The sequence below is a fragment of the Falco peregrinus genome, chromosome Z (assembly GCF_023634155.1).
Source record: "Falco peregrinus isolate bFalPer1 chromosome Z, bFalPer1.pri, whole genome shotgun sequence".
Taxonomy (NCBI): Eukaryota; Metazoa; Chordata; class Aves; order Falconiformes; family Falconidae; genus Falco; species Falco peregrinus.
Genome location: NC_073739.1, coordinates 47,789,612 through 47,802,189, shown reverse-complemented (window position 1 = coordinate 47,802,189; position 12,578 = coordinate 47,789,612). Strand labels below are relative to the sequence as shown.

Below are 12,578 nucleotides of genomic sequence, written 5' to 3'. Positions count from 1 at the left end.
GAACTCGCACCCTCACAACTGGCACGGCCAGCACAGGCCAGCTCACCGATTCCAGCTCCGAACTGGGCAGCCGTGGGCGGCACGAGGCGAGGATGCAGGGCAAGGCCCGAGCTGCGGCCCTTGCTGTAGCGGTGGGCACTGCCCCTGCTGCGGGACCCTGCTGCGGGACCCCCTGCTCAGGCACCCCCTGCTCCAGCACCCCCTGCTCCAGCACCCCCTGCTTCCGCACCCCCCCCGCTACCCTGCCACCCCCACCCCCCATCCCCTGCTCCGGTGTCCTGCTCTGGGCACACAGCCCCGCCGCTAGGCACCTCCTCAGCGTCCTCAGCCTCCTGCTCAGTATGTACCGTGGCTCTCGGTGAAGGCCCTTGCTGATTTTTTGCTTCGAGTCCCTCTCCTGTGACCAGCTGTCTACCATGATCAGCAGTTGCCTGGTGCTTGGTGTATTTTTACCGCTGCAATGCTGACTGCTCTCCCACCCCCCGCGTTGCTGGTGAGTAGGGGAGCGAGAGTCTGGAGACAGGAAACTCCAGAGAAAAGAAGTACCTCCGTGCGGTGTGGTGCTGTGCATGGATGGCCCTTCTCTGCGTTCTTGGCTGTGTCCTCGCTGTCCTAGCTGTTTTGCATGGGAAGAGAGCAGGGAGTGAGAAGGAGGAGGGTAGCCTTGTATCTTTCATTTCAATACATTCTGCTTCGGAAATATCGGTGACGTTTTCGGCAGAAAAATAACTTCTGTCATCACAATTTACCAGTTTATCCACTCTTTGCCCTCACACATTTATAGCACAAATTCTTGTGAGTTTTGAGGTGAGGAGACTGTGCTTGCAATACTTCCTCATACTGCTCTTACATTGCAAAAGCAGGAAATGTCACATGTGTACAAAGGGTGTAAGAATACAAACACAGTTCTCTAATCACTCTTGGACTTGTGAGAACAATGGCATTTCTCAGGACTCTGTTGCATATACACAATGCTTTTCTCTCTCTGCTAAATACTCATGACAAGAAAGAGAATGAACTGTTTGTCAGCTGAGTATATTTTCCTCCAGCTACGATCTGCAAAAGATAAGTGTTTGTATAGTCAATTATTCCATGTCAGAGCAGACCTCTAGCTGATGCCACTAGAAACATGTTCCTGCCCACACTTGTTAAGAGAAACAGCAACTCCCTGGTGCAGAATGAAGCCCCAGGTTACAGTTTTCCAGTGTGGGGTGTCTCTGTAGTCCAGACGATGTCAGTTGTTTAAGCACCATGTTAGCTAGAGGATGTCTAATTCTCCATCATGACCATTATATCTAAGCATGGAAACACCACTAATTCTTTGTCCTTTTCTGTGTAGTTTTCAAGTCTGACAAATTGCCTGCGTGCGCTGATCACCCTTGTTTTGTCATACAAGATTCTTCCTTTCTTAATCCAAGTGCTTTTCCAATATTTTCTTTCTTTCTTTCTTTCTTTCTTTCTTTCTTTCTTTCTTTCTTTCTTTTCCTTTCTTTCTTTCTTTTCTTTCTTTCTTTCTTTCTCTCTTTCTTTCTTTCTTTCTTTCTTTCTTTCTTTCTTTCTTTCTTTTTCTTTCTTTCTTTCTTTTCTTTCTCTTTCTTTCTTTCTTTCTTTTTCTGTCATGTCCCATGTCCATGTTCCTTCCACCCCCCACCCCCCCACCCCCCCACAAGACATTTAAGGCAGTAAAGGCTCATCTCTGATTTAAACTGCTGATTTAAATAGAATGTGGTGGGCTTTTGTCTTGATTGTTTTTTCTAACAACACAGACCTGACATACAGGAGCATGCAATGTGCTTATAAACATTTTCCAATGTGTCATATTTGTCTCCCTTGAAGGAAAGTATTGAGCATTGAACTCCTGGGAATGTCTTCCTTTGCTCTGGGATGCAGTGCCTTCAAGATTTTTCTCTTTTCCTTTCCATTGTCAAACAACCCACAGCTCTCAAATTATTTGTAGGCGCCTTTCTACTGGGACTATACAATCGGGTTGCAAATGACTAAGTTCTTACTTTTTTTAATGTGGTATAGCTCTTCATCGCTCCTGACAGCTTGGATTTTCAGGTAGGACCAGGTCATGCCTCTGCCCTTTGGTTACCCTTCACTGCTGTTGGGTGCAGGTAGCACCCCATGGGACAGCTTGGCCAGAACAGTTCTGGCCCCCTGCAAATTTGGGCATGTGCCACAGTAATTCCCCTGTCCTTTTACACAGGTTAACTAAGAAAGGATTCAGACCTTTCCCTGCTTCAGCTTCTACATTTTTCTCAAGGCTTTTGTCATAAAAATCTCCAGTCTTTCTAAAGGGGAGTAGATAAATGTCTCCCATGATTTTGAGCAATAATGTAACCCCTACACAGGACAAAGATACTCTGCCTTGTCCACAGCTTCCCAATCTCTGACTTACCATTTTATCACTTCACCCTGTATACAAGTGGCTCCTCTTTTTCCTTATGAACTAATTTCTAAACTCTCCTATTTCCCATCTGCTGTATTCTCGGTTACAGAAAACCACAAGAGAAGCAGCACAACGCTGCGCTCCTTGCTCTTTGGGGCTGCACAGGCAATGTCTCGGCAGTGTGGGTGCACAGTGACCCCAGTGAACTGGCCAGCCTCCAGGCCGAGAGGGATTCAGGAAAGCTTCTGCTACACAAACCCATTTAGCTGAGGGGATCAGGTTTTCAGCTTGGTTTTAAGCAAGTCCCTTTGAGGCCTTGTTGTGACCATCCTGGACTGCCTTTTATAGGTGGTTTTTCATTACTCTTCTGACCTCCTAAAAGGGTCTGGGATTTTTTTTTCTTCAGAGATGTACCTTTTCACAGGATAGTCTATATTTCAGTATTTTCTCATGAAGAGTTACACTGCTTATGCAGAGGACATGCTTCAGAAGACCATTTTAAGTACTTCTACCAATAATTACTTCTACACTTCAGATTATAAAAGATCAACTCTTGTATGGGAAGGTCTGGTCATCAGACCTTGTTCCAGACCCTTTCTTAGTTGCAGAACCTGTGATATATAATGAAAGAGGAAAAAACTGTGCAGAATAACAGTAAGATGATCCACTTAGTTATGTCCTTTCCAGACTAACAGGCATGTAATGTTCCTGGTTTTCATTTTACCATTAAATGTATCACAGGGTCTTTCATCTGGCAGTGTTATATTGAATTCATCTGGTTTTGCTAAAGGCTGGCAGTTATTTCCATGGCATAGGTGGTTTATATCCTTCAAGCCAAGTTTCATGGGTCTCTACTCCATCACATGTATGACAAGACCCCTCACCAAGTGTGGCTCTACTGAGTTCATCACTGGGATCCCTGGAAGTGCACTGGGAGCTGTGACGGCTGAGCCATGCTGGGAGGCCATGGAGGCATGAAGTGGTTAAAAAATACAAAAAGAGGCTTTTCTTCTTTTCTCTCATGCACAAATCAAAGCCTGCTATGAACACCAGTTTTCAATCAGGTTGATGACTTTGGGAAATATATGCGCAATTTCATGAACTAACATGTTTTTGAGCTCTTGGTCATGAGCTGCACTGTGCTGAGTAGCACTAACAGGACTGTAGCACAAACGTCCTGATGAGATTTTCAGCATGAGTAAAGTCCTGAGGACACAGAACACCTGAGAAGCTTCCCAGCAATTTGCTGATGGGTTTGTTGCCCCAAAAGATTTTTTTCAGTTTTTTTAATGCACTGAACTCCATTACTTGAAAAAAAACCTTGATTTTACCTTTTTAGATTAGGTTACATAACTCTAGCCCTAGGAAAGTAATCAGACTTCTAGGAAGTGCTAAAGAAGCACACCTCTCTTTCTCTGAAAAGGCACATTCGTTTTCATTTCTGCTCTACTACACATCAACCAAAGTAATGGAAGATTTTTGTCATTATCAGTAGACCTCAGACCAGGGCTATTGCCTTTGATGATAGAACTGTTTTTCTGATCTTAAGCCTGAAACAACAAAGAGTTTCTGTGTATTTATGGTTTTATCTTGTTATCTAATAGTAACAAACTCTTAATCTTTTTCTTTCCAGACCCTTCCTTGCTGACAGTAATGACTTAGGTCTTTTACAAGTTGGAAAACATAAGCTTTTAAAATAGATTGGTAAACCAAGATATCACTCTGACTTTCAAATATTTGAGTGCATTGGGAAGAACATGCATTCAAAATAATACTCAGGGTAGCATTTAAAGGAATTAGAACTTTATTTGGAGTATAAATGTGAGTCTATTTTTAAACTGTAAAAGCATTGGTGTGGGCAGGATGCCTAAGGACAGAAACAAAGAGAAATCATGGAGATACCACCTTTTATAAGACTAGAGCAAAATACAAACTGAGAAAATTACTCAGGGTTTAAGCAGTAGCTACAAACTGGTCATCTCTTAAAGAAAATGCACCTGATATGTATGAAGTGGAGGGACCCTTAATTTGAAGTAAAGCAGAAATGAAAAGGAATTTTCCTTTTCAGAGAAAGGGAAGGAATGTTTCCTAGCTTGTTTAATTACTAGTGTAGATGAAGACAGATCTTGAAGTTACTTTTTCCAGTTGGTTTGTGGTTAGAAGAAAGTTCCACGTCTGCCCTAAGTATCTAACTCTTCGCTTGAGTTGTGCTTCTCTTGAACCAGTACCTCATTAAAGAAGCACTGGACCAAGTCAGGGGGCAGCAGCTTGTGTCATAGAGCTGGCTAATGACAATAAATTCACAAGTGTGCAGCTGGAGCTTTCACAGGCTTTAAGGACAGGACTGAACACCTCTCAGACAACTGGGCTACAAGATATTGTGCAACTCTGGGAAGGAGGAACAGAAAGGGCCAGGGGGTAGGACAAAACCTTTAACTTTGAGCTCAGTAATGAAGGAATTGCTTTGCAAAACTGCTTGTTTGCCTGTGTAGTCATTGTGGGACACAGCACTTAATGGGGACAGAGGTTCAGCTGTTACAGCCATCTCAGTTGTCCTGGAGCTGGTGACTGCACTGTGGAGAGCTCCTGGGAAACAGAAACACTAAACACCGGTGTCCAGAGTGACAGGCTTTCTTTTCCCAATGTACATTTAGATTGGATCACTTCCTTTGTATAATAAGGTGCAGAGTGATTTTTACTGTCTGTTTCTCTCTGAGCACAAGGAGAGATTGAAACTTATATTTTACATGGCAGTGAGGATGTGTGATACATGCCCCAGCCTGTGTGCCACATGGGACTGTGCCAATGGTAAATCTTACTTTCTCTGTCCTCTGTGACACTATACTGCAAGCAGGGAAGGTTTTCCCATTTTCTGAGCAAATTAATTTTCTTACCACAACATGTGCTTTCCATATTTCACAGGTTCAACAAACTTTGCAAAAGTCTGCAAAGAGTAAGGACACAAGAAAAGGCGGATACAAGAGGTCAAATTCTTCTTTGCACTGCAGCCGCTCCATGCTCATTGGCAGGAGCTTCAAAAGATAGCTTACACTAATCTTAAGGCAGTTTTAAGCTACCAGATTGATGTAAATGCTAATCAGTGACTTAATTGTGTAGGCACTGTACAAACAGAAAAGCCCTGCATTGAGCTTCTGGCCATTGAAAGACAATGTGCCAGAACATAATCTCCTGCAGAGGCTAGCCTGTCTTCTTACCTAGAGAGAGGCATAACTTGCAGCACAACATTAACATACAGATGTGCGCATGCTGCTATAGCAGAAGGATTTCCATTTGGGTGTGTATCACTGCAGTCTGCACTAGATGGCCTGTTCTACAGCAAAGGAAGGTGCAGCACTGGGAAACAACGTAAAAGTGTGACGATCCATGAAGAAAAACATGCCAGATATATGCTAAGCACTTTTATGGGAGACACATGCAAAACAAGTTCCCTTCAAATCATTGGATGAAGCTACCATATGCCAAGCAGAAATATTGCTGGCAGTGCTTTCTGAAGGAAAGAGCAGCATGATGAGAAGGCGTGTGCATTCCCCTGATGACAACAGGGAGATATGTCCTCAGCACATGAACTGAAGGCAAAAGTTTTATCACTGACAATCCAGTGTGGAGACAAGAGGCCAGAGGTAGTGAATAGTGAATGCTGTACCACTTATCTAAATGATGACACACGTATGTTTAGTTAAAAGTCGGGAAACGTCCAAGGACCCTTATTGCTAACATGACAGATGTACTAATTGCTAAGTCCTTGAATTTGTCATCTTTAAAAAGGCTATCTGGTCCTAAGTTCCTGTTGTTTATACAATGCGGCAAAGACAAGGACTTAAATCGTGGTCACTAGTTTAGCGAAACATGTAAATAAGTTCCCAGAATTGTAATGAATATGTAAACAATTTCCCGGAAAGTTAATGAATAGGTATGAGTTGCTTGTATAGCGGGGACTGAAAAGTCCCCTCGGTGTGCATGACTTTGGTGGAGCGATCCCCCATGCACCATGCGCTGCCGAATAAAGATAACGTCTGCTCACTCGAATATTGGTGACTGTTTCTTTAAACCACTTTGGCACCCCAGATGGGACCTCCTCTGCTCGGCTGCAGGACCCATTGAGGGCGGGGACTCCCTAGGGTGCCCGCGGGGATTTTTCCTGGAGGGGCTCCTTCTCTCATCTGGATCACTGCAGGAGCAGAAAAGGACTCCATCTTACGGAGTGAAGGTATTACCTTTATTCAAATATTATATTCTGGTATGTTTTGAACAGTACTGTTTCGGATTCTGTTCTGGGACCGGTCCATCTGTAAAGCTGTCTGTAAGGCGTAAGATCATTGTATGCTTATGCAGGATGGCATATGCTGGGTAGCTAGCATCCCAGGTATACATCTGATTCTGTTATGGTACTCGTTCTGATATTAAGGTAATATTAGAATTCTGGTTCTGTTTTGGTCGGGAGACTAAAAAAAAAAAAGTTTGATAATTTGAAGTCAGTTTGTGTATACAGGATTAATAATTTTAGGGTTACTAATAATAATGGTTATACTCATTTTAGGCTGGAAATGTGAGAACCTTTCTGTATTAGGTATACTATGAATGTTGATATGTGGTTATTGTCTTGAACATCCGAGGGGTGAGTGTAAACCTCTATATGTTTTAAAGTGCATATACTGTAAAGAATTATTGAGTATATGGTGGGGGTTGCTGCTTAGGGACAAAATTCTTCTCTGAGCAGTTGCTCTGTGCTGTTTTGGCATCAATATGGCAAGCCAGCCAGAAAAACTCTCCACCAGCGCTGGAATCCAGGGGCCTGGGGACCCTCAGGGCCCCCGACTGCATCTTCTGTAGGCAAGACTCCCCTACCCCTCGGCTTCTCACACAGGTGGACAAGGACTTCTGCACAAAATAAAAGGTATTTATATTTATTCTTTGTTTTGAATATTTGATTGTCTTAAGATCTGGGAAGCTAAAAACTTCCTTTAGGTTGTCTTAAGTTTTGGGGAATTCCTAGAATGTAACAACTGAAATAGCACTCTGCGTCTTGTTTGTTCTATGTGTTGTCTTGTTACATGTTCAAAATTGGAGTTGAAAAATAATATTCTGGTAATTCTAGGCAAATAGCTGAAAACTTAACACTCTGCTTAAGGCCAGAAAAAGAAAAAATCTGGTTTTTGGCAATTGTTCATTGAAATACATACTTTGTGTGGTAACGTGAACTGTCAGTGTTCCTAGAGTTGTATGTAAATACACGGTACCTTATCAATTTATGAAGTGTTGGAATGCATAATTAGAAATTAGAGCGGGAGATTGTGGACAAAACATTAGAACTAACATCATTTGGAAAAAGCATGAATTAACCTCTGGTCCTTAGTGTTGTAAGTGCTGTCTGTATACTCGAAAAAAGGGTGGCAAGTGTCTAAATATATTATGTCCTCGCAAAAAATAATAATAATAGGAAAAAACTGAGACCTAAACTAGAAAGATGTTCTTGTTGAAATTTTTGTGTAAAAAAGAAAAAAGAGAGCTCAGGTTGTGGTTCCCTCTTTGGAGCAACCAGAATGAAACACGTTGTAAGATAAAAACTTGTACTAATGTATGTAAACTCTGAAGCGGGGAGGGGGGTGGGGGGTGGGGGGGTGGAGAATCAAAGACCCTGTGAAAGTGTTAAAGTCTTGGGGTGAGTTTGTACAAACCCCCGTACCCCCTCGAAGGTGCGGCTGAGTCCTGCTGGACGCATGGCAGGGTGTTTGCTGTTTGCCTGCAAAGGCTGATATGTAAGAACACAGACTTAAAGCAACAAGGAGCAGATTTGCATTCAGGGTAAGAAACAGTTAAAACAGAAGTGCTGCTGCAGAGGCAGGCTTGTGTAACCTGCAGAGCAGGAAGAGCATCTCCTGCCCCGAATCCTTCTGCTGGTGAGGAGGAGGGGGTTGCTGTTGCTGACGATTGAGCAGAAGGACCTGATAATGTCACCATCTAATGGGACTAGATAAAGGTTCGAGTTGATTGTTACTAGATAATCGTGATGTAGAAAAGTTGATAGAAGGAATAGGGAAGGTGTACAGAAGGTAAAAGAAGAGCTGGGTCGTGCTAAACTGGTAGAGGAGAAGAGGCAGAGACAGAGGAGGAATGTCAGGCAGAAGTGAAAGAGTGAATCCCTTTCCTATGGGATCAGATCACTGTGCATATTGTAGGGAAAGTGGGCACTGGAAGCGAGATTGCCCTAAGCTAAAGAACCAGCAAGGGGTTCTGGTGAACTAGGGACTAGGAAAAATGAGGTGGAATTTTTAGTGAATACAAAACCAACTTATTGGTGTTAAACTTCAGTGAAAAGAATTTGTTGTGGGAGCTGCTGGCCACCAGGAAAACATCCTGAAACCTTTAAAGTACAAACTAAGAAAACAATAAGAATGCCAAATTCACCAAAATAATCAATTAACTGAAATCTTGAGCTTATCTTTAATTCAACAGAAAAGTGGAAAAGAGGATCTCCCTGAAGTAAAAGAAATCTTTAACCAGGTATATCTGCGAATAAATTCCAGGTAAGGTGAAAAATGCTTTACCTGTTACAGTAAAAATGATAAGCAGGAGGCCTGCCTAACTCAGGTAAAACAATATCCCTTGGTCAACAGGGCTGTGGGGGATATTGGCGTAAAAACTAAAATAAAATACACTCTGTAGTAGTTCTACTAATGTGAATCTGTGTGTTTTGCCATGACAGTGACTTGTTATGGGATGTGCAGATGAAACTCTACATTGACAACGAAGTACAAGGAATAAGGTTGGTCAAGTAGCTCCTACCATAGTCAAGGGCAAGACTGGGTTGGCCTGTGTTTGCCACCAAGAAGAATCTTGAGCTCCGCTGTTGGCTGCAACCCCGTAGGTGCTGAGCAGTGGGAACATATGCCATGCAAGACCTTGATGTGAGGAATGACCCCCTCTGTTATAAGAGGGTCTTCCAGGAAGGAAGAACATAAGATGGCCCATTGAGGCACTGATTTGGAAATTGGAAACCACCTGGCCGACCATGAGGCCAGAAGAATAGCAGAGGAGTTGGGAAAGGAGGAATTATTCTTAATACCAGACAGTAAAATCCAAACTGTAAGTACAGATCAGGAGCCAAACTATTCTAAAGATCTAAAGCTAATTCAGGACATGAATGGTAAAATAGAATTAAATAAGTGGACCTATTTGGCAGATGGTCGTATAGTGGTACCATCCAATTTAATATGGACCACAGCCTTAACAGAACATAATAAGACTCATTGGGGAGCTGATACATTATATAAAAGTTTGAATCAGAAATTGATGGGGCAAAACTTATATACTGTAATAAAACAGGTAACTGAGCAATGCAAAGTGTGTTTACGTAATAATCCCAATGTAGCAAATAGAATAAAACTAGGGAACATTAGTAGAGGAAATTATCCAGGGCAACAGTGGCCAGTTGATTTTCCCGAACTCCGAAGAAAAGGGGGGGGGGTTACCGATATTTATTAGTTATGACTGATACGTTTTCAGGTTGGCCAGAAACTTTCCCTTGTCGAACAAATAAAGCAAGAGAGGTACGAAGGGACTATTAAATTAAATTATCCCCGGCTTTGGGGTTCTGGCAACAATCTCTTCTGATAGAGGCTCACACTTCTGTGCCAAAGTAATACAAGTAAACACAGTATTAGGAATAGATTGGCAATTACACACTCCTTATAGGCCTCAAACAAGTGGGCAAGTGGAAAAATGAACCATTTACAGCTAGCGAAAATAGGACAAGGGACAAATCTAACTTGGCCACAATTTCTTCCCTTGGTATTATTAAGAATACGAACTAAACCGAGAACAAAGGAGAATTTAAGCCCTTTTGAAATATTATATGGGAGACCGTACCAGTTACAATTTGCTGGAGAAGATTTAAAGCAGTTAGGGGAGGGATATTTATGTGAATATGTGAAGACCCTCCAGGGACAATGAAAAGTTTTAAATAAACAAGTATTGGGAACAAGGGCCAGAGGGTTGGATCAACCAGTCCTTTCCTTTAAATCTGGTGACTATGTGTATATAAAGACTTTTTCAGGGAAACCTTTGGAAGAAAAGTGGGAAGGACCCTGTCAGGTGCTGCTGACGACCTTCACCACCGTCAAGATAAGAGAACAACCAACCTGGATTCACTACTCTTAGATAAAGAAGGCTCCTGAGAAATCATGGGCCATCACCCCAGCAGGACCCATGAAACTACAGTTCTTTAGATCGTAAAGAAATCTCCGGAGACACAATGGACTGTCAAAAAGGATCAGCGACATTTGTGTAAAGTTATTCTGATTTTACTTGTAACTGTTGTAAGGATATTAGAAACTGAAACATGAGTACACAATACCTATCTTCAAACATCGCAAATAATTGTTAATGCTACGAAAGCTAAGGAATGCTGGATATGTACCTCTCTTAAAGGAGGCTTGATAACACCCCTGTATGGGGTGGCCTCTCAAAACTGGAATTATCTCGATGACAAATGGCCTACCTGGCCAGACTTTTGGAAAAAGCCAAACGATGGTGGAGGATATTGCCTGTTTGATAATAAAACATATGAGTTGGGTCCCAGATTTGATTTACAAATATTAAACCTAACCACCACAGTAGTTACGAAAAGTGATAATAATTGACATTGGAAAGCTCAAACAAGACAGGAGGAGCAAGTCCTGGAAACCCAGGGCAAAATACTTGTTCCCAATCTGATGGATGGAATGATTAAACAGACATCCGTAAGATATGGAACACGGTGCAGATCCTGCATGAAATTACTAAAGACGATTTGTCATGGAGTTCCATGAAGCTATATGGAACAAACTGACTTCGTGGTTACCTAATTTAGAATGGTTAAAACATGCTTTTATTTTAAATTATGTTTATCTAAAAGTTGGGAAACGACCAAGGACCCATATTGTCAACATGATGGATGTACAGATTGTTACGTCCTTGGGCTGGTTATCTTTAGAAGGGACATTTGGTCTTAGATTCCTGTTGTACATGCAACGTGGCGAAGATGAAGACTAAACGTGGCGGCTAAGGAATAGAGTCTGCGCAGAGACAGCTCCTCAAGGACATTGCGCAGGCACGTGATATGTAAATGAATTCTCAGAATTGTAATGAGTATGTAAACGATTTCCTGGAAAACTAATGAATAGGTATGAGTAGCTTGTATAAAGGGGGGACTGAAAAGTCCCGTCGGTGTACATGACTTTGGTGGAGTGATCCCCCATGCACCCAGCGCTGCCTGATAAAGATAACCTCCGCTCGCCTGCATATTGCTGACTGATTCTTCAGATCAGTAGCTTACCTCAGGGACTGCTCGATTGGTAGAAACAGAGGGAATTCCCTTACAGCATCGATGTACTTGCAACATCTGTACTGGGAGCTACTGCTGGCACCATGTATTTTAACTATGTTGTAGCAAGACGGAGGCATACTATTTTGGCAGAAGACACCAAGTGCTGGAGCACAGGCACTGCCTGTAGGCTTTGCTAAAGGAGAAGCTGTTACAAAACATACTAACTACCCTGTACAAATTTTTGGTCATGCTAAAACATATTTTTTCTGCATTGCTGAAACAAACTAAAGGCCTTTGACATTTTTCAAATGTGGATTAACTTGAAAACACTTCAAACACAGTTTTAAGGTTTTCTACAATAGAATTAGAAAAATGGAAGAAAATGGAAATGACACTTCAGGGAATGAAGTACTCAAAATTAATTAGAACTTTTTAGGTGACTGTGTTTTAAACTGAAGATGCTGACAATGCACAACACAGTACTGATGTATCTGTACAGCTTCCAGCTGACAAATCAGCTTGTTTCACTTGGGGTCCCCTACAGAATGCTATACTGCATGTCCAAGACCTGCACTTGCACAGAAGCTGGTGTGACTGAAAACATCACTAACTACTATTATTTCATGCTTTTGAGAAAAATTACTGCAACCAACTGTGTATAATCAGAGCTTTTCATGGCAAAATCAATTTTCAAGGAATGATGAATTGAAATGTCTTTAAAGAGTTGTAAGATGAAATAATAAAAAAAAAAAAAAAGACGCTCTTCTTGTCACCCTGATTTATCTGCTCCCATGGACTTCGTGTGATCAGACGCATTGCTCTAGTGCAACACCCGCCTGAGAAGGAAACAGGAGAGGTGAC

General features: G+C 42.1%; 1 long non-coding RNA gene across 1 annotated transcript; it reads left to right on the top strand.

Annotated features, from left to right (window-relative positions):
• Window positions 1-298: 298 nt before the first annotated feature.
• LOC129782773 (uncharacterized) lies at window positions 299-11,686 on the top strand. The gene is made up of 2 exons (XR_008744880.1): window positions 299-339; window positions 6,479-11,686. It is a non-coding gene; the product is annotated as an uncharacterized LOC129782773 (long non-coding RNA).
• Window positions 11,687-12,578: the final 892 nt, after the last annotated feature.